General features: G+C 42.0%; 1 long non-coding RNA gene across 1 annotated transcript; it reads right to left on the bottom strand.

Annotated features, from left to right (window-relative positions):
- Positions 1–18,568: 18,568 nt before the first annotated feature.
- LOC139703372 (uncharacterized) lies at positions 18,569–21,437 on the bottom strand. Its single transcript, XR_011705746.1, has 3 exons — positions 21,338–21,437; positions 19,022–20,028; positions 18,569–18,879 (listed from the first exon to the last, which is right to left on the bottom strand). It is a non-coding gene; the product is annotated as an uncharacterized lncRNA (long non-coding RNA).
- Positions 21,438–22,933: the final 1,496 nt, after the last annotated feature.

The raw sequence follows: 22,933 nt of genomic DNA, 5'->3' as shown, positions 1-22,933 counted from the left end.
CATTATTTTCCTTGGACAGCAGGCAGGAGGATGGGCAGAAGTTTGGTGATGGGGACTCACAGGCCTGGGGAGAAACAAAGCATGTAAGTGGCCTCAGCTGAGCACTGCACCCTTGGTGGTTCTCATAAAGCCCAATTAGAGGTCTACTAGTGGGTGTTGCTCAGTGGCCACAGAGGCTCCAATTCTTCTAGCAGGACTGTACCTTGAGAAACTGAAGTGAGACTGCTCTTCAACAGCCAGCCAGGCTGCAGAGCGTGAGGCAGTGGGGCTGACAGTTGGACATGTGGGGCTATGGACTACTGGGTTCTCTTAGTATTGGGGTCGTAAGGACCCTTGGTACACTTTCATGGTGGGCACCTCACATGACTCCCCATATTGCCTGGGGCCTCCTCTTCTCTGTGATCTGAGGATGATGCTTCAAAAGAAGACCTTACTTGACATCCTGGTTCCCACATCTCTTGGAAGTCTGCACTCTTGCTGCAGACAGTAAGCAAAACCCTGGGACTCCCAGGTCTGACAGGAGGGGTGGGCTAAACTCCATGAGATTCCCCTTTGTTCTGGGGTGGAAAAGCCCCTCTGTGCTCACTTCTGGCTCTTAACTTACCCCTGGGAAGGTCTGGACACCACACATCAGCTGTTCTGAGGTAAACTCTCTGAATGAGTGTTTACCTCCCGGAGATGGAACGAAAGGCAGTAAGATGGCCTTATATATGGTCACCACTGCCCAGGGGTAAAAGATGGCCAAATCCCATGTTTCCTGGGATTTCTTGGCTGAGAGAAGGGGCAATTTGGGACTGGGTTCCCATGTGTTCAGGTGAGGAGGTTCCCTCTGTCCTCAGTTGACTCCTGGTTGGGCCTGTGATTCTATTTCTGCTGAACTGAGTCCAGCCTTCCCTCATAAAGGCTTTTACCTCCCAGAGATTAAAGATATACAAATTAGAGAGGGGTCCTTCCTAGCTTGACAATTGGCACAAAGCATATTTCTGAGGGACATGATCCTCCTTTATGATCTTTGCCTTGACTCTTGGGATAACCTGGGACCCTTGTGTCTGATGAGCTGATGTCATCCTGTCTCATCAAGTCCCATCAAGCATCCTGAGAGCCTCAAAACTCTCAGAAGTGAGCAGATGCCACATTACAACTCTCAGAAGTGAGAAGATGACACATTTCATCACATTGCTCCCCAGGGCTAACGGCTGGACATAGGCCCCATGTTTTCTTGTCTGGAGGGTTCCCCAAATCCTGTGGTTTATTCTTCTTACTGTTGCCTACACCTGATCTTCCTTACTCCCACACCATCTGGATAAACTGACACCTTCCCTTCAGACAAAGACCCTATCTCCCTAAATACTCTCCACCTTTGTGCCCATGGTAGAAGTGACTGTACAACTTGTAGCCTCCCATAGTTGACCACAGAGGACAGCAATACTATGTGGTATTCCTTGTTTCAGAGCCAGGAATACCTGATTCCGTCCTCAAATAGGGTCCAAACTTTGAATCCTGGGATTCCTCTCTGTGCTAACCACATGTGGCTCCCCCTGCTAGCCTGTCATCACCTCTTGGACCAAGGTCCTTACCCACATAAAACCTCTCAGCCAAACTAGGAGGCAGATATGTGAGGGATTTACTTCCAGTGACCCTGCATGGGGCTTCACAGGGTAGATTACAGGGGAAGCCAGGCTCTCTGAGGTCCCTTCCTTTGGGAGGTATGGCATTCAGTCCCTGTCACCAACGTTCCTCACCTTGATTCCTAGCAGATGCTGGAATATCTCCCAGGGTCCTGAGAGGCAAAAGGAGTCACTGCAATTCTCCCCCATCCTCACCTCCAACATCTAGGCAACAGGCTGGAACTCCCAGGGTCCCTTGCAGCCTAAGGGTTTGTCCCAGAATATTACCTTTCATTCCAAAGTGCAGGGCTGACCATAGAGGTCACTTGGATGATTTGACAACCCTCCCACTGTTGTGGGGACTCCTCAGTCCACCCTCAGTGCTCACCTTGACACCCACAGCACCCTGTCCCTGTCCTGTCCCCTCACACCACCAACGGCTTTTACTCCCAGCATCCCCTGCGACCGGAAGGAGTACCCTGGTGTACCGCCGTGGAGGTGGACAGGGCACTCTCTGGAATTCTTCCCCCCGGGAAATGACTGACTACAAAGAGCGGGGGAAGAGGGCAACTTCAGTCTATGCCAGCTGTCACTTTGACACCCACAGCACCCTGTCCCTGTCCCCTCACTCCGCCAACGGCTTTTACTCCCAGCATCCCTTGCGACCAGAAGAGGTACCGTGATAGAAGGCCGTGGAGGCAGACGGGGCACCCTGTAATTCTTCCCCTGGGGAAATGAGTGGCTACAAAGGGAACCTACCCCTGGGGGGACGCATCTTCGGTCCACTCCAGCTCTCATCTTGACACCCACAGTGTCCTGGACCTGTCCGCTCCTTGTGCGGCTCAGCCTATGTCTTTAACTCCCAGTATGCCCTGCAGGGAAGCATGGTGAGAATTAAGTGGATCAGAAGATGTTTAAGGGGTACAATAGAGGGGGCTTGAAAATTCAAAGATGTACCGAGGGAGAAAGAGGAGTCTGGAATAACTTCTAGGTTTCTGGCTTGGATAAGTGACTGCAAGATGGTGCAACTTATTGAGATGGGTGAAACTTAGGAAGGTGGTTGCCAAGTTCTTTGGTGTATCCAGAAATTATTTACAGGTAACTCAACTCCTTCATAGTTGTCATATCATTAACAACAGGTATACGTTCAATGTCCACACAAAATGACTTTCTAAAATTACTTTGAAACGTTTCCACTGAGTCTCTTACTCAAAACATCAAACCTATTTTTTCAAGCAGAACCCATTTTATTTAAAAATTATTCCTAAGTCCTGTTCTGTAATTGCTTCTAACCCAAAGGTATTAACTCCTTTATTACAACATCAACAGGATCCAAGATTGCTCATTCTGAGAATAAATTTTTATTTACCAACTCATTCCTCCCTTCATTCATTCAATGTTGAAGACAATATTTTGTGTTGGAATCTCTACTGGGCATTGGGGATTTATGTGGGCCATTATAATCATCCATTCATCCTTTCTTTCATTCTCTCTATTCCTCCATTTCATCACATTATATTGCTCAGAATATCCAAGTTCTCAGGCAGTACCAGGTAATGAATGTGGTGAGAGAAAATGGATAGTGAGGCAGGTGGATGGAAGAAAAGATTTTAAATAAGATGAGCTGTTTAACAAAAACACATGACCCAAGAAGTTCATTCAGCTCTAGTGTTTGGACCACTGTGATAGTCACCCCATGTCAATTGCTGGTCTTTCCAATTGTTCCCAAAGCAACCAAAGGGACCTTTTAAACAGATAAAACCAATCATCTTTCTCCAATGCTTAAAAGAGTCCAGTGGTTTCCCATCACATTTCAAATAAAATCTACATACATTTCCCTCATCCCATGGGTGCCTTCCTGCCTCTACAGTCCTACCTGTTACCAAGATTCCCTTGGGTCACTCTGGTGCCCTCAAGCCTTCTTTCTGTTCTGGGAAGCCAAGTTTTCTCCCCAGTGTTTGCTCATCCTACTCTCTAAGACTGGAATCTGTTCGCTGTGATCTTTTCAAAGCTATCTCTTTCTCATCATTTAGGTCTCATCTCAGATATCACCTTACTAAGGAGATATTATTCAATCACATTTATTTATTTGCTTATTATGTTTTCTGAAATAGAAAGTTCAACATGTGGTCAATTCTTTTCAGGACTGTAGCCCAAGTTCCTTCCCAGGACCTGCAGGTAATCAACACATATTTGTTAAACAAATGAAGAAGCAAATGAGAGGACCCTCATATTTACTTATCATATAACTTACCCTCATATATCTTCTGGGAGATAGTTGTTAGTACCTCTACCTCATTGATTTAAGATCGAAAGAAGTGAAACCACTTGTTCAGGCTTGGAACCCAGGTGTCAAACATCTGTTCCACTCTGTAGTCTGATGGGAGGCAAGAGGTCTGCCTCCCCAGTCCCTCAGGCCTCACAAGAAAATTTAGTCATACTCCACCAGCCTCACTTCTTTGCCCCATCTCTTGCCAGTTCTGCCATGCCCTAAGAAGCACAGAAGTTAGTAGCCAAATCACATAGACTAGTACGCATATAGCCCAAATCCAGCCATGAATCCAGGGAGTACTACCCAGTATCCTCACATTAATTTAGGGTGAGAGGTTGAAATCTGCAACTCATTTGCATACCTGCTCACTTCTATTCATGTAGGATGGCTTCATTATGCCCAGAGAAATTGGTCGATAATGGAAGACTTAATCAAGTCAGTTACTTAGCTCCTTGCAGCTGGGAAAAGAAGGTGTGTGACCAAATGCAACCAAATTCAATAAAATTAGTTTGTGAGTAAGGGCATAATCCTTCATCCTGGTGGATAATTTTATAGTGGGGGCTAAACTAAATGCCAATAACCAAATGCTCAGAGCTGATGACTGGGGCCATTTGAGGTCAGTTCATCATCATATGCATACCCCTCATATTCATGCTGTGGGTGGTGGAATTCACCAGAACAGGACTTCATATTAGCCTTAGCTAAGAAAGGATTATGCCACTTCTCCATAAGCAATTTAAAACAATGGCTTATCTATTGTAAACAGCACAAATTGATTGTAAGATTGTTCTACACAATTCTGGTTTTGCCCATGGGGAGGTACCCAGGTGATTTTTTTTTTTTTTGAGAGAGAGAGAGAGAGAGAGAGAGAGAGAGAGAGAGAGAGAGAGAATTTTTCAATATTTATTTTTCAGATTTCGGCGGACACAACATCTTTGTTTGTATGTGGTGCTGAGGATCAAACCCGGGCTGCATGCATGCCAGGTGAGCGCGCTACCACTTGAGCCACATCCCCAGCCCCCCAGGTGATTTTTAAAAAATATTTACATAAATGTATTTTAATGTCTTTTTTCAGTTTCTTTCCTTCCTTCTTCCCTTGCTTCCTCCTTCAGTCTGTGTTTGTCTCTCTCTCTTTTTCTGTCTTTTCTTCCTGCTCTTCTTATCCTGCTAAACTAGAGAAGCATTGTACAGATGGAACCTGGCTTTGCTCTGGATTGTGATGCTGGGGAACATAGGCTGTGTAAATTGGTTAAAGGCCCTGGCATGTATAGTCTTTAAAGAAAAGCAGTCAGTTTCTTTCCATTACATAATGCACATGGATTTTCACAGTAAATTAGACCCAAAGTAGTATCCTGGAGCTTTGATGTTGACTTTGTTACACAAATAAGTCCTGCTTGTAATTAAAACATTTAATTGGTAAAAGTGATAACTGTAAAAATGCTTTGTCCCTCTGTAGTCTCTTCCTCAATTGTTACCCCTTTTTTCCCAGGTTAGTCTTTGCCCAACCAGGAAGAATGAGAATCTGTAGCAGTTTGGAATCAATGGGAAGCTACTGTTATTTTGAGATAACTTCCCACCCAACATACCTGCCCTATCTTTTGTTTGGCTTATAAGTGTAAACATGCAGAGAAGGTTGCTGATCAATTTCTTAGCATGGTAAACAAGGCTTTGTGACCTTGGCTCTCATTGACAACTTAGACTATTTTCACCACTATTTACCCAGGACTCCTGCATCTCTTCATTTGCTGCCCTCCAACTCAGATTTCAATATCTATCTCAATGTCACTTCCATTATGAATCCTTCTAGAAAACTCTGGTAGATTTAGTCCTTTCTATGTGTTCCCTTAATCCTTTGCTCATATCTCTATTATACCCAAGTATAGTATCATTGCCTGTTCCCTTATGAAGAGGAATCAGGTCTTGTTCTTTGATGTACCCTTTTTTTTCCTTGTTTTCCACCCCTACTCTAGTTCTAGCACAGTGACTATGGGAGATACTGACAAGGGAGGATGTGAGTGAAGGAATGCTCTTTTGGGGAAAGCCCTGGTTGGAAATTTTCTTGCTGACAGTGTGACTAAAAGACCAGCAGCATCAGGACACTTGGGAACATCTTAGACCCCATCCCAGACTTAGGCAGTCAGAAGTGTCATTGAACAAGATGCCCAGGTGTTTTGGTTTTGGTTTTTTTTGGGGGGGGGCGTGGTGGTTAAAATTTATGAAGTGCTGCAAGAGTTGGTAGAAGGAGAGAATAAAAATCAAAATAGTGCAGAAAGTATTTTCTGTCACAGGGACAAGATAAAAGTAGAACAAGTTCAAATGCTCACAAACAAATGGGATGCTGGAACTGTTCAGAGTGGATTAGGAGAACAGCTTGCTGACTGATTCCTGAGGGTCTCCAGATTCTTCCAGATTATGTTTGTCCCATGAGAACCAAGCAGAGGGTGCCATGGCTATGAGGTTTCATAGCCAGTGTGCGGGTAGGTGGCATCACAATTGACTCCTTGGCTGAAGCTTACCAGCCAGTGACCCAGGCCAGCTTGCAACATAACCAAGCCCTCATGATGCATTGCCTTGCATTGAATTTCTTTGTTCCAGCCTTGCTGCAAGCCATTAAGAATACAAATTCATTTCCACTAAACTCTCAAGTTTTTGTTAATATGTTCAATTTCCTTTGAGCAAAGAGATAGTCTGACCTTATTTGAACATTACACAATGTACACATGGGTCAAAACATCACATAGCATATAATTTTATACTGTACATATGTCAATTAAAAATAAATAATTAAAAATAAGAAATTGCATCTCAACACCCTGACTATGCCCCCTTATCAATTTATGGTAGTCTTCTCAACGATTGGCCTCAATGACAAGTCTCTCCTTCTGTTCACTTTTGCACACTCACACTCCTCTGTACTTAACCTTTCTCCATCTATTTCCTCATTCTTCTTTCTCCCCCTCTCCTGTTTATTTTCCTTTCCTCTGTCTTCTTCTCCAATGCTGAAAACATTAATTGCTGAAATCCGAAGAATGAAAGATTCTTTAAATTCTGTTTTTAAACTTAATCTATGACCTATTACTTTTCCTTTTATCTAGCTTTATTGAGGTGTAATTGCTATAGAAAAACACATTATGTACATAAATAATGTATACAATTTTGTGCATTTGGACATGTGTTTACATTTTTGTTACCATCTGCCTACCACTTCACAGAAACCACTTTTACCAATGACTTTCCAATTGTTAGGTCCATTGTCAAGCCTTAGTCTTCTTCTTACTGGATCCCTTTATAACATTGAATAGCACTGGCCACTACTTCCTGGAAATGCTGTACTCATTAGAACACTATTCTTTTTGTCTGTCAAATATTAGGTGCCTAGGGTCCTTTCTCAATTTTATAACTTTTTCCCTGGGCATTCTTCACTACCATGGTTTCAACTACCACCTCTATATTCAAGAACTCCCTCTCTCCCCACCACCTTATATCTGTAGTTCATAGCTTTCCTCAGCTCCTAATACATGTAATAGTCAATTCATCTGAAATATGTAACTGGACACTTTCACAGGCATCTCAAATGCAACAAGTCCAAAGTAAATTTCTCATCTCCCTCTTGTCTCAACGCATAGAAATCATCTCCTTCCTTGTGTTTATTGTTTCAGTGAATGACTATGTCATCCTTACTATCACCAAAGCCACGATGACAGGTGGTATCCAAATAGTCACCATATCCTGCCAATTTCCCTTTGATTAACATGTCTCAAGTAAGAAGTGGCATCACATCTCCAAAAGAGATGAGAGAAATCATGCTCCCCATGAACTGTGTATGCCTTTTGCCTTCCCATCATTCAAGTCTGATTTCAACTATTAATGCCTGAGAAAGGCCTTCCCTGTCCATCTTATATAAATTAGCTAGTATCCCTCCACTACTACCCCACACTGTATCCCCTTACTCTATTTTATTTTCCACAAGCCATCATAATTATCTAAAATGATGTTTATTTGTTGACGTGTTTATCTTCTGTCTCTGCAGATTGCATTTCCAATTTCATGGTGGCAGAAGCTAAGTCTCCTCTATTCACCACTGTTTCACCAGAGCCCATTAACTTATTCATAAGTGGCTTCTGGATGAATGAGTAAATACCCCAAATGACATAGACCTGGCATATCTATCAAGGGAGAGGCAAAGGCAAAAGGATTCCATGTTATCACAGATTTAGTAAGTATGGCAATGCAGGAATCTCAGAGAACAATGGAAAAAAATACCAAACAGGAAACCTATAATTCTAGACTCCTCATTCCCCCTCCATCAAATACACTTATCATGAATCCAGGGAGATCTTGTCCAATACTGACAGAAGCATCCCTTAAAAAGCATTTGCTGCTACAATATTGAGGAGGATATTACTCACTATGGCCCATCTTGTCCTCTTTATGAGGACACCCAGCAGCAATTCCTTTCTCATATTATTGAAAATAGTTTGCTTCTGTGAGCAACTGGTTGGTTTTTATCTTTGGAATCCTGGGGTTCATATAATGCAATTTTTCTCCTACAACTGGATGCTAAAAAATCCCAAACTAAATTGCAAGTTCAGGACCCTACAGCATGAATTGCACGTACAAACCTATCCCAGGCTCCATCTCTTTATGCTATTTTAAAATTTTCTCTTAGTACTGACATCTCAATCTTTAAAAAATTGCAGTTGTTTTAAATTTTTTTCCTAATTCCATTTTGAGCAATGAGAAATATGAAAATATAATAAAATAATCTCCAACACTTATTACACAGTACACTCTGCCCAGCTGTGGTTGGGATAGGAATCTCTTGAAAATGTAGCAAGTAGATGAATTAGGAGCTTCCAATTAGTTGGTCTGTATCTATCATTGTAGTTTGAAACCTTTATTACTCACCAAGACTGTTTTTGAGAGCTCATTCCCTTTATTTTCTGTGAAGAGAAATACAACTGTGACAACATCTGAGGGGCATTCTTAGCTTGCTGCCCTGGTCCCCACCTGGCAACCTAACATTGCAACAGTCCCATCTCCCACCCATCCCATCACCAGACAGCAAACCTAGGTTAGGCTTCCATTCTGTAGGCAATGGGGAGATATTGAAGGGTTTTAGGACAATTAGGATAAGAGATGTTACTCTGCAATGTTAGGAGCAAATAGGGAGGAATAGAATGAGAATCAGGATGATTTACTGAAAAGTTATTACAATAAGCCAGGCTAGAATTAACAAGGGCTATATCAGTCGGGGTTCAACCAGGAAAACAGAAGCCACTCTAATTTTTGATAAGAGGATAAATGTATTGCAGGGAACTGGTTACATAGGAGATAGAATTATTGAGGAACCAAATTGCATAAAATGACTCAACCCAGCAGGAAACAAAGAATGGAGAACAAAGAATGGAGCCAGGTTTTCCAGAGTCCTGATGTAAGGTAACATGGTGGAAGTGGAATCATGTAGGTTCTGTTGGTGGGAGATGAAGTTAGAGAGTTCAAGGCAGAGAAAAGAACAAAATACATATTTTGGTTTCCCCTTCCTCTCACATTACAAACTCCATCCAGGAAGTACAAGTACTTAGGCAATGCAGAGGAAGGTTGGGGAATGTCTCCGAAGGTAAAGGGCCTCTAGCAAGGTGGTCATAGTGGAGAGGATGGAGTCAACGGTTATTTCAAAGTAAAATTGACAGGAGTCATGAGTCTTTTTTCTAATGATGAGAACTATTTTATTAATCATGGTGTGGTCTTATAGGAGTGTAGAAGATGAGGCTATGTGGGCCTTGTTGAAGTGGAGATTCCTATCAAGGTGGAGGAACCTGAGAGACAAGCTCAGCTTTGAAGTTCAGAGGTCAAAATACAGAAGTGGAATGGATGACATGAGCCAGGGAGCATATGATGACAGAGATGGGAGTTGCGGGGCGGGGGGGGGGGGGTCTGAGGCACAGTCCAGAGGAGCACTCACATTTAATGGTTGGTCAGAGAAAATGGAGAGGAATCAGGCAGTGATGGAAAAATAGTCACTAGAAAGGGATGTGTGAGAACAAAAGGAGAAGGTGTTACATGGAAGAGGACTGTAGGTCTTCTATGCAGTGACTTTGGACAAACCTAGCCCTCTATTCTCCAGCATTCTTTTTCTTCCTACCATTGGCTTCTGCTTGTCTGAACACTGGCACTGTGGAGCATCCAAAAGCCTTCAGTTTGAGATTCTATAAGCTCTGATGCCTCCATTGGCAGTGCCGAACAACAGAAACTGAGCACCTCCCCCTCCGCTTTGCCAACTAGTGTGCTGGAATGTTGGTGCCACCAATATAGCACAGAAGTAGTCACAGCCTTCTGAGATCCTATCTGCTGAACCAAGTAAAGTATCTGCATGTAGATTAGTTACTCTTACACAGATGCATGTCCTGGGGGACTGAGTATGAAAATACAGATGTATGAGGCCTTAGAGAGAGCTGTGTGGCAGGTTTCACCTAGGAAGTGAAACTCAGCTAATTATTTTTTAAAAAACGAGTCTTTGAGAGGAGAATAGATGTGCAACCAGAGCCCCAGGGGCATGGAGGACAGGAAGAAGTAGGGCCAGAACTGGAGCTGGAGAAATGGATTCAACCCAGGGCCAGTGGGAGGCCAGGAGGCAGAAGGGGGAAGCTAGGGCTGAGAATGAGATTCTGAAGGAAGGCAAGAGGTAATCTGGCCTCATTTCCATGCATTATGATTCTGACACCACACCACTGGCCTGATTTGTGATTCCTCTAGAGCTGTAAACCAATCCTAAGTCCTTACTACCCTATCTGGAGCAGGCCCTTAAATACTACCAACATATTTCCCTGTACAATCTACTTTATAACACTTTCCAGGCCTGACAAAATCTAAGCTGGTCATTTATTTATGTATTCCGAATTTCTTCTCTCAACACATGTAAGCTCCTGTGTTTATCTATACTTCTAGTGCCCAGGACAATCTGGTACAAAATTTGTGCTCAGTAAACATTACTTGGCAAACCTGAATTTGCATTGTGATCTATACTGCAAAGCTGCGCAAACCAAGGTGCAGAAAAATGAAGTGGCTGTGCCAAGGTTACATAGCAAGGAGGCAGCCATGCTGGAGAATCAGGAGTTCTGATTCTCATCTTGACTTATGGACTATTGCACAATTGCCTCCTTACTCCCAGGCCACCTAGAGGGTAGGCCAGAGGAGAAAGAGGCTCCTGTGCAGTGGTAGGAGACAGGACTCTGAAATCCAAGATCTAAGCTCCAATCCTGCCTTTACTCCATAGTGGCTGTGTGACTTCCAGCAAGTTCTTTCATTTTCTGACTCTATTTCTGAGTGTTGCAAGCCGGACCTCTCAAGGCTAGTGGGAAAACACACGGAGTCCACAGAAGCATCCTGAGAGAAGCAAACCCTTTCCAGCCTGTAGCCTTTGGTGCAGAGGGATTTTTGCAAGATCAAGACGGGTCCTGGATCTCCTAGAACATTCTCCTCTCAGTATTTTATAGGTCTGTGAGTACTCAAGAGCCTGTCTGGCTGCTGAACTGTGGCAATTCGTGGAGCTGACCTGGAGCAGTGGGGAGAGGCTGACATGACAATTAACACAAGCTATCCAGATGGAGGAAAAATGAAGAGGGTGACATCCTCTTAGAGGCACCCATGGGCAGGTGAAACCATAGGGGAATAGTGGTGCTTTGAGAAGACTTTCGATGTAGGAGGCATTAGCAACTCAGCTTTGCCATTGATGGATTTGTTGGTGATCTTGGACAAGACCCAATTGTCCCTGGTTCCCAGTTTCCAACTTCATACAACAAGGACCTTAAAGGCACCCACCAGCCTGCCTCCTTGCCATTCATAGCTATTTGTTGATTTACACAGTGCTTTTTTTAAAAAAGGATATAGGGAAATCCACAGCTTCTCAGGTGAAGGGCTTTGGCTGGCCTAGCTGGGTCACTAGTCTAGCTGTGGAAAAGGCCCCATAGAGGAGCAGCAAGAGCACAGGCATTAGCAATTACATTGTGTCCTTTTGGGGAGACACTGTCTCCACACATACTACACCCCTCCCATCTCATCCGCCTTTACACATGAGCAAAATCTCCTCGTCTTTGCCCTCCTTCCTGGTAAACCTGTGTGGAGGAAATGACTCTTCAGTGCTCAGCGCCCATCTGTCCTCATGCTCCACGTCTGGTTCTGTGGCCCTGTTGGAAGACCCACAGCCCCAAAGGACCCACCTCCCTCTTCCCACACACCAACCTCCCCTTGCTCCTCTGTCCCCCACCGTCAGAGGACACACAGACACACACACACACACACACACACGGCAGAGAAGCTGATTTTATTTTCACAATCTCTGTAGCCAGACCTGTGGAGGCTTCAGGGAAGGTTCTGAGGTCTCAGGCCTCGCTGGTGTTACAGGTCCTCACTGCAGCGACCTCAGCAGCTACTTTCCAGGCTCTGGTCGTCCCCCTCAGGCTCGACGGTGGACCTTCTTCCTCAGCGGGAGACGGCGGCTGCCTCGGGTTGCTCCTCTCTTATTGCTGTCAGCTGCGGTGGTCCGAGCTCTGGCAGCTTCTTTGTTCCTACAACGCCCTCGAAGGGGCTTTCTAGACTTTCTTGTCATCTTTCGGCCCTGGAAGGACAACAAGGAGATCACAGAGGGGCACTGGTTTGGGGGCAGACGTGGAGGAGGGTGGCAACAGGGGCTTTGTGCAGGGGGGGGTAGGGAGGGCAGTCCAGGGGCAGAAGAGCAGGACTTGGGTGGCTCAGCTCACCTTGCTTTTCTTGTACTTGGTTCGATGATGTATGCACGTCTTCTTTTGGCCCGCTTTGCTGCCAGAGTTGGATTTTGCACAGTGGGGAATGGATGCCATGGGTCTCCTGCCCATGTTTCTGGACCAGCACCTCCAGGTAGTCTGTCCAGGCCGCTGAGCTCCCTCTATTTATGGTCCCCATGACAACAGGTGGCCACACCCTTGGGCTTTGTTGGCTCAGCAAGTCCCACCCCAGGCCACACCCCTAAGCCTGCCGAGGAGGGGGAAGGGCTGAGACATCACAAAGCATCCCCATCTGTCAGGTCCATAGGGAAGGGGCCCGTGTCCTGGAGGCCAGGAGAGTCAGTCTGGTTGGAGAACGGAAGGATATGCCCAGCCCCCTGGAGAGGTTTCCCAAACTGATGCAGGATGCCTCCTCATGTCCCCACGCTCAATTGTGGTGCATCACAAGGCCCAGAGAGGGCGTTTCCTTCACACCTCTCCACAGACACCCCCTGCAATGGTCCAGTCTCTTTTGTTGGCCACCAGCACCTAGTTCAGGTCTGTCGCACCTGAAAGCACTCTGTGTTTAAGACACACCTTGAAGTCTGGTTACTTCCCTTGGTTTGAGGAGCTCACAGTCGAGATTTTGTCCCTGAATGCAAGGGATGGGATGCTAGAGTTTGCCACAGGCCACAGTGGCTATATGAGACAAGATAGATTTCAGAGGAAGGAAAAGGATTAAAGATAAAGAAGTCATTTCATATTAAAACTATCAATTAAAAAATAATAAAAATTCTTGATTTAATGTCACTAATCACAAAGCTTCAAAGTACATGAGACAAAAAATGTAATAACTACAAGGAGAAATATAACTACGAGTCCACACTCACAGAGATTTGAGTACCCTTCTCTCAGTAAGTGGAAAACCAAGTAGACAGAAAACCAGCAAAGACTCACAAAATTTAAACTACACCATCAATTAAATTGACATTTATGGCCTAATCACAATAACATTAGAATTTACACTCCAATCAGATATTGGATATTTATCAAGATAGATAATATTCTGGATCATAAATCAACTCTCAATAATTTAGAAAGGTGTTAGTGATGCAGAGTTTGTTCTCTGATCACAATGGAACTAAATTTGAAGTAAATATGGGAAAGGTGTCTGAGAAATCCCCAAATATTTGAAAACTAAAAAATACACTCTAAGTAACTTATAGAACAAAGACTAAACTAAAGGAAAGCTAGAATATATTTTAAGCAGAATAAAAATAAAAAACAACAGGATTTGTGTGAAACCACCAAATCTGTACTTATAGGGAAATTTGCATATGCCTATAATTGAAGAGGAAAACTTTAACAATCTTAACTTCTCCTTAAAAACCTAGAAAAAGGGCTGGGGCTGTAGCTCAGTAGTAGAGCCCTTGCCTAGCCTATGTGAGGCACTGGGTTCAATTCTCAGCACCACATATAAATAAGTAAAATAAAGGTCCATTGCAACTACAAAAAAATATGTTGGGGAGAGGAAGATGGGATTTAGCATATTTTGGGGACAGATTCACTTTTTTTTTTTTTTTTTTTTTTTTTTTTTTAATTTTTTATTGTGGGTTGTTCAAAACATTACAAATTTCTTGACATATCATATTCCACACTTTGATTCAAGTGGGTTATGAACTCCCACCTTCACCCCATACACAGATTGCAGAATCACATCAGTTACACATCCATTGATTTACAAATTGCCATACTAGTGTCTGTTGTGCTCCACAAAGGCAGTGGAGGACAGATTCACTTTTGAAAATGAAAGGAATTCTAGAGATGGATGGTGGTGATGGTTTTATATTATGAAAATATTTAATATCATTGAACTGTGCACCTAAAAGTGGTTAGGAGGGTGGCCTTATGTGTATGTCACAACAATTACAAATGAAGACTGTTAAGGAAAAGGATCAGGCAGCCTTTCGGCTTGAAAATGCTTTGTCATGAATCCAGGTGGGGGGCTAGCAGGGAATTGGCAGCTTCCCTTCCTGCTCCACTTAAAATAGAACAAAAATAAACAACAGCTATGACAAAGAAAAAAGAGAACGTGTGAGCTAGTATTTGGGAACAAATGACCCCAACTCCCCTAGAGGGATATTGGAGAAAGATGCTTGCTACGAGTCTCTCAGCTCTCAGGCATTGCAGGCTTCTCTTCCTGGCTCCTTATGTCCTGCATGCTGGGATGAGACTCATGCAGGTATAACGGCTTCTTAGTCAAACACTCAGGGAAACAAAGCCAGAGGAGGCATTGTTCTACAATCCCACAAGAGTCAGAGAGAACAGCTGCTTAGTAATTCTGGGCCTTTGGACAGCACAATCTTCACAGACCACAGAAGCTCAAGGGCATATAGACAGTGTATCTTCTTAGGTTCTATTACTAAAAGCACTGCTTTTGGCCTCTAGTACTGTGAGCCCAAATAACGAGGTAAATCATGCATTTCTAGGGAGGTTCTATTTGAGGTTTCATGATTTTAACTGTTATCTAGCATTGATGTCACATTCTGCAGTTATCTAATGAGAAAAACACTGAACACTAGCCACTGTATTTGGCAACAAAGAGTGGAGATGGAGATTACATTAATTAATTAACTCATTGATTCATTTATCCAAATAAAATGTATTGATGATCTACTACGTAACAGTCACTGCTCAGGAAACTGGAAAATAAACAAAAATAAGAATAGGAAAGAGGTAGTTTTCAAAAAAAGGAGAAAAATGCAGGGCCAGAAATCTTAAATTCCTAAAAGAGCCTTTGGCAACCATGAGTCCTATCAAGGAGTCAATGTCATCTAATATTCCTCCATTCCCACAGGTGAGTTTGGCCAGAGAGCAAGCCTCTGGGAGAAAGTGTGCACGGGCCCTAGTCCTCAGCCATTGTGTTGGAATGAGGGTAGGTGTTCTCTTGCCCTTCCTGCTGGTGGGAGCAGGGGTAGAATTTGAGACAGTTTCAGGGGTTAGGTTCAACAATCTGATCTTTCCATCACAGATACCTACAGTAAGCACAGTGGTATCCAGGGGCCCTCTGTGAACAAAGCCAGTACATCCCAGCTCTGCTCTATTGTCTTCTAGGTTCCAGATAGTGCCCCTTTGTTTCCATTTATTATATTGTGATTTAGTTCTCACATCTTATTTTGTGCTTTCTATTTCTCCTTTCCTGACATCTATTAGATCAAACAAAAATTTTTAAAAACGTACTTATTTTCTCCATAGCACATTTGAAAGTTAGACTTTCTATTTCTGTATTAGTTTAACTATTAGTAGTCAACTTTCATAATTGACTAAATAAAATCCAAGATTAATCTCTATCTCTATACTTCTTTCAATGATGTTTGTTCATTTCTGGAAGTTCTATTTGTTATCTTGTCCAAGTATGCTCATTCATTGTTTATAGGATTTTATCTTTTAAATCCATTGTTTTATTTCTTTAAATATGTTTATAACATTCATTTTATTGTGAATCCTATATATTTTTTTTTTCTTTTTGCCACTCTTCCCTGACTTCTTTTTATTTGCTCTTTTGAGATGCATGTGTTATCATTCTTAATATGAAGGTTTGACTGCTGGCAGGGGCAGCCATGAGGGGTTGCCCAACTCTCGCTTTTTGGACACAGAAATGAACAGTGAGGGGCAGGAATAGCAAAAGAACAACACACCTTGGATTCCAGTCTAAGTGTAGATGAGAGACTTATAAACTTGCGTGTGCCACACTCTGGACATCTCAGAGGTCTCTTGGTGAAGAGTTGATATCACTGATAGGCTTTTGTTACCAGTTGCAGACAACTTAAGAGTATGACCTCAATGAAGCATACCCCCATGGTCAGATTCTACATGTCCTGAAATATTTACCAAGATGTATAAATTGAAACCCAGAAATTTTGTTGGGCCTAAACCCATTGACCTCCGCTAACACAATCCAAACAGGCCCAGAAATGGGCAGTGGCCTGATCAGAATCATAAACTTCAGGACCATAATCCAGTTTTTTTAAATACTTTCTATATCCATGTTGTTTTCACTATAACATGTTGTTCTAAATTTAATGCCTTATATCCCCTACTATGCTGTGCCTCCTCCCAAATGTTATATCTCAGTTATTGGCATCAGTTTGGTCAACTAACAAATATTTATTGACAACCTTTGCTTCAGAGGCACTATTCTAGATACTAGGACACAGCAAGTGAACAAGACAAAGCCCCTGTCCTCAAGTACCTAACGTTCTGATGTGTGTGCATGAAAGGGGTGGAAGGAGTGTCAGTAGTGGGAAACAAGTGACATGAACAAACAAGTGCATGGCTAAAAACATTGTGTTGTAATTGTAGTTTAAATGGATGACCTGTATGAGATGTGAATTATATCTTAATATAGTAATTTAATGCCTATGGATCTTTCATTCCTTTCCTTTTCTCTTTTTCTTTGTCAAAGCTGTTGTTTATTTTCCTTCTATTTTAAGTGGGCTATTTGTCTCCTTGTTAATTTGTAGGCATTCCTCCTATTCAGTGTTTCATATACCCAAACTTTGCTTAGCATATTTAAATTTTGTGTGAAAGGTACATGCTAACAGACAACTGCAAATACATCCAGTTTAGCAATGATTATGAAAATAATATCCATCTATCTACCATACCAACAATATACATGCCCCCCCCACTGTGTGAATTATTTATTTATTTATTTGGAGAGAGAGAGAGAGAGAGAGAGAGAGAGAGAGAGAATCTTTTTTGTAGATGGACACAACACACTGCCTTTATTTTTATGTGGTGCTGAGGGTCCACCCACCTGTGCTAGGTGAGCACTCTACCACTGAGCCACAATCCCAAGTCCCCCACTGTGTGAATTATAATCAACTTCCTCCACAATAAAGGAGGATTTTGTAGTAAACATTTTAACATTTCCTTCAGTTTTAACATCTTCAAAAACTTTATTTTTTGTTTTCCTTCAATTTTAACATCCTCAAACCCATTTATTAATAATATTGTTGATTTTACTTGAGTTCTAATTTTTTATTCAGGCTTTATTTTTGGAAATAACTTAGATTTTGAATGTACACATATATGAGTTTTAACAAATGCATATGCTTTCATCCATCACCAAAATAAGGAAAAATGTCTGCTCTCAGCTCCCACAAGTTTTAGTCTATTTTGTACTGGAAGCTCTAGTCACTTCAAAAAGGCAAATTAAAACCATAATGAGACATCACTATACTCCTAACACCTAAAATAATCGTGACACCAAATGATGGAAAGATGTGGAGAAACTGCATCATGAACATTTTGCTGGTGGGAATATAAAATGGTACAGTGACTCTCAAAAAGAGTTTGGTAGTTCCTAATAAAACTAAACATGCAATTAATATATGAACTTGAAATGACATTGCTGGATATTTATCACAGAGAAATAAAAACTTAAGCAATTTTGTCTTTAGTGCTTTTAAGGCCTTCTGTTGATTTAAATGTTAATCATATCTACAAAATTTGAAAACTCACATCTAGATGAGTGAGCAAACATCTAGATACCAAAGCCTCACACAAAAGGACACATAAAATTAACCATTCCAGGGTGAGATGCAACAAACACCAATGAGAGGTAGGTATTCTGACAGAAATTACATTGTGTCCTTTTGGGGAGACACTGTCTCCACACATACTACACCCCTCCCATCTCATCCGCCTTTACACATGAGCAAAATCTCCTCGTCTTTGCCCTCCTTCCTGGTAAACCTGTGTGGAGGAAATGACTCTTCAGTGCTCAGCGCCCATCTGTCCTCATGCTCCACGTCTGGTTCTGTGGCCCTGTTGGAAGACCCACAGCCCCAAAGGACCCACCTCCCTCTTCCCACACACCAACCTCCCCTTGCTCCTCTGTCCCCCACCGTCAGAGGACACACAGACACACACACACACACACACGCCAGAGAAGCTGATTTTATTTTCACAATCTCTGTGGCCAGACCTGTGGAGGCTTCAGGGAAGGTTCTGAGGTCTCAGGCCTCGCTGGTGTTACAGGTCCTCACTGCAGCGACCTCAGCAGCTACTTTCCAGGCTCTGGTCGTCCCCCTCAGGCTCGACGGTGGACCTTCTTCCTCAGCGGGAGACGGCGGCTGCCTCGGGTTGCTCCTCTCTTATTGCTGTCAGCTGCGGTGGTCCGAGCTCTGGCAGCTTCTTTGTTCCTACAACGCCCTCGAAGGGGCTTTCTAGACTTTCTTGTCATCTTTCGGCCCTGGAAGGACAACAAGGAGATCACAGAGGGGCACTGGTTTGGGGGCAGACGTGGAGGAGGGTGGCAACAGGGGCTTTGTGCAGGGGGAGGTAGGGAGGGCAGTCCAGGGGCAGAAGAGCAGGACTTGGGTGGCTCAGCTCACCTTGCTTTTCTTGTACTTGGTTCGATGATGTATGCACGTCTTCTTTTGGCCCGCTTTGCTGCCAGAGTTGGATTTTGCACAGTGGGGAATGGATGCCATGGGTCTCCTGCCCATGTTTCTGGACCAGCACCTCCAGGTAGTCTGTCCAGGCCGCTGAGCTCCCTCTATTTATGGTCCCCAGGACAACAGGTGGCCACACCCTTGGGCTTTGTTGGCTCAGCAAGTCCCACCCCAGGCCACACCCCTAAGCCTGCCGAGGAGGGGGAAGGGCTGAGACATCACAAAGCATCCCCATCTGTCAGGTCCATAGGGAAGGGGCCCGTGACCTGAAGGCCAGGAGAGTCAGTCTGGTTGGAGAACGGAAGGATATGCCCAGCCCCCTGGAGAGGTTTCCCAAACTGATGCAGGATGCCTCCTCATGTCCCCACGCTCAATTGTGGTGCATCACAAGGCCCAGAGAGGGCGTTTCCTTCACACCTCTCCACAGACACCCCCTGCAATGGTCCAGTCTCTTTTGTTGGCCACCAGCACCTAGTTCAGGTCTGTCGCACCTGAAAGCACTCTGTGTTTAAGATTATATGGAGACATGGATCTTTCCACTTCCCTCCTAAACATTTCTCTACAACCTTGAAGACCACTTAGTTCTTGCAGGGTACTTTTCCATCCCACTTCTTTTTCCTAATGTCCACTGAGGTTTCCTAGGTTTTTAATTTTCATTCAGAAATCACTACCTTCAGTCTGGGAGACTTTAATGAACCACCAGACTTGCTTCACTGGGTATCCCAATCTTGTTTATAATCTAAGGGGCCTTGATTACCTTAGTAAGTGTAATAAGCCAATGTAGGATTTAACAGTAAAGGAGAGACAAGGCCAATATTCATAACAATGCCAGAAGTTATGCAGGATGTTTGCATGTACGAAGCCACAACCTAAGACTGATGAATTCACAAAGCAGGGCAGGGTTTGCTGGGATTGCTCAGCATTGTACTTGAGGCTTTTTAAAAGGCCTGTAGTTTGGAAAAGGAAAAGAAAAGTCTATAGAGAAAATTCTATTAATTAAGAAAACACTCAGAACTAATTATTGAGTGTAGCAACACCATTGCATACAAGATCATTATATTTGGATACTAGCAATGAGCAACTGGAAATTAAAACAGTATAATTTAAAATAGTAGTAGAAAATATTAATTAAAAGGGATAAACTGACAAAAGATGTAGGAGATGAGTACATTGAGAACTATAAAACATTCCAAGGATAAATTAATGAAGATATAAATAAATGGAAATATAAATCTGTTTATTACTCACAATACTGAATATTGTTGCAATGTCAATTCTTCTCAAATGCATTGATCAATTCAATGTAGTACAATTCAGAATTCCATAAATATTTATATAGAAATCAGGAGGCTGATTCTAACTTTCATAAAAATATGCAAGCAATCCATAAAAATAGAACAAAATATCCTACATCATTTCAACCATTATAAACTAATGATAATCAAAATAGTAATTGGAGAAATACTTCAGTAGAACAAAATAAATTTCTTCCAGGAGTAGATTCACATTTATATGCATATATAGACAACTAATTATTGGTAAAGATGTAAATGAAGATTGGAAAGAAAGAATTGTCTGAAACAACTAGATCTGGAAAAATGAACTATCCTTATGCAAAAAGTAAACTTTGATCCATACTGTGTCTATCTTCATTTACATCTGTATCTGTCAGTATAGCTACAGATATCTTCCTCTTTCTCACCACAGAAAGAGAGAAACAGAAAAGGAGACGTAAAATAAATCAGCTCATGTCTAACACATCTGAACTCTGAATAGGCCAGCAGGTCAGAAACTCACATAGGCATAGGCATTCATTTTTGAGAGAGAGAGAGAGAGAGAGAGAGAGAGAGAGAGAGAGAGAGAGAGAATTTTTTAATATTTATTTTTTTAGTTTTCGGTGGACACAATAACTTTATTTTATTTTTATGTGGTGCTGAGGATCTAACCCAGCACCCTGCGCATGCCAGGCAAGTGCGCTACCGCTTGAGCCACATCCCCAGCCCCCATTCTTTTTATTTTAATATTTTATTTCATTCCCATGTATAAATTGTAAATAATAATGGTGTTTAGTGTAATATTTCAACACTTGCATACAGCATGCACTAATTAAATCTAGCCTCTACCTTTCCCAATCTCTAGTAATCACTAGTTTACATTCAGTTTGACTGTTTTGGCTTCTACATGTGAGGGCCAATGTGGTACTTGCATTTCCGTGTGTGATTTATTTCCCTTAACATGATGCTCTCCAGTACATACCTTTTTCTGAAAATTATAGAATTTCATTTTTCTCTATGGATAAATAATATTCCATATGAAACACACTTAGGCACTTAGGTGGATTCCATTTCTTAGCTGCTGTGAACAGTGCTGCAATAAAAAAAGGCATGCAGTCATCTCTTCAGTATGTTGATTTTATTTCTTTTGGAGATATATATATATATATATATATATATATATATATATATATATATATATATATATCCAGAAGTGGGATAGCAGGATCACAGAGTGGGTTTATTTTCAATTTTTTTAAACCTCCATGCTGTTCTCCATAATGGTTGTACTAATATACATTCCCACCAACAGTGTATGAGAGTTATTCTTTTTTCTCTACATCCTCACCAGCATTGGTTATTTATTTGTTTGATAATAGCCATTAAACTGGGGTGAGATTTTTATCTCATTGTAGTTTTGATTTGCATTTTCATAATGGTTAATGATGACATTGACCAATTTTTTCATATATATTTCTTGGCCACTTGTATTCATTCTTTTGAGAAGTGTCTACTCACACAGCATTTCTATGTTACATAATTGTGGCAAAATTCTCTCCTCTCTAGGAAATGTCAGTTTTTGCTCTTAAGGCCTTCAACTGAATAGGTGAAGCCCACTCACATTATGGACTATAATCTCATCTGATTGCAAATGTTAATCACATCTACAAAATACTTGTTCAACAATATTTACACTAGGGTTTTACCACATGGTCAGAAACTCAACATCAGTACTCATTGGAGAAATGCAAATCAAAATCACAATGAGATACCACTATCTGCCCATTAGAATGGCTAAAATTGAGGAGATTGGCCATACCATGTAACACCTAGTGATAATGTTTACTGACACAACTATTTTTGAAAATAGTTTGGCAATACAAAAATACTAAGCATGCACCTAACAAATAATGTAGTCATACTTCTCCAAATCTTTTTATATAAAAGCTCTCAAAATATAAACTCATCTATGGTGACAGAAGAAGATCAGTGATTTTTGGAGATGAGTGTGCAGGGAAGGCTAGCAGGCAGAAATTACAATGGGCTAGAAGGAAACTTTTAGATGTGAAGAATATATTCACTATTTTGACTATAACTTACAAGTTTTTATTTGAGTGATCTAAATATACAAATGATAGAGACCATGTCATTGTGTTGTCAGCAGAGGAGGCATATAACTAACTCCCAAGTTGCAATGAGCACCTCTAGCACCCAGATGGAGATTTCTAGAACCATTTATAGAAGGAAGCAGACCTCTTGAAGAAATGGCTGATGTTAGAACCAGGGAAGGGCATATAACATAAGCCTGAAGTACCATGTAGCCCTAGAAATTATGGGATGAAGAATATGTTAAAAGACACCAGTGTTTCATTCATCAAACTCCAGAGTCTTGGAAAGCTGGAATGAACACAACATTTTTTTTTTCTTTTTCAACAACAACAAAATAAAAAAATGAATTGCAAGGAGAAAGAAAACTTGAGAGGTAATACACAAATTTTAAAAAGCTTAAGAGGCATAACAAAGAATTACTCTATATGGACCATATTTAGATACTCATTCAAGGACACAACTTTCTTCT

This window comes from Marmota flaviventris, chromosome X, assembly GCF_047511675.1.
Source record: "Marmota flaviventris isolate mMarFla1 chromosome X, mMarFla1.hap1, whole genome shotgun sequence".
Lineage (NCBI taxonomy): Eukaryota > Metazoa > Chordata > Mammalia > Rodentia > Sciuridae > Marmota > Marmota flaviventris.
Note: the sequence above shows the minus strand (reverse complement) of the source record. Positions and strands in the feature narration are given on the sequence as shown.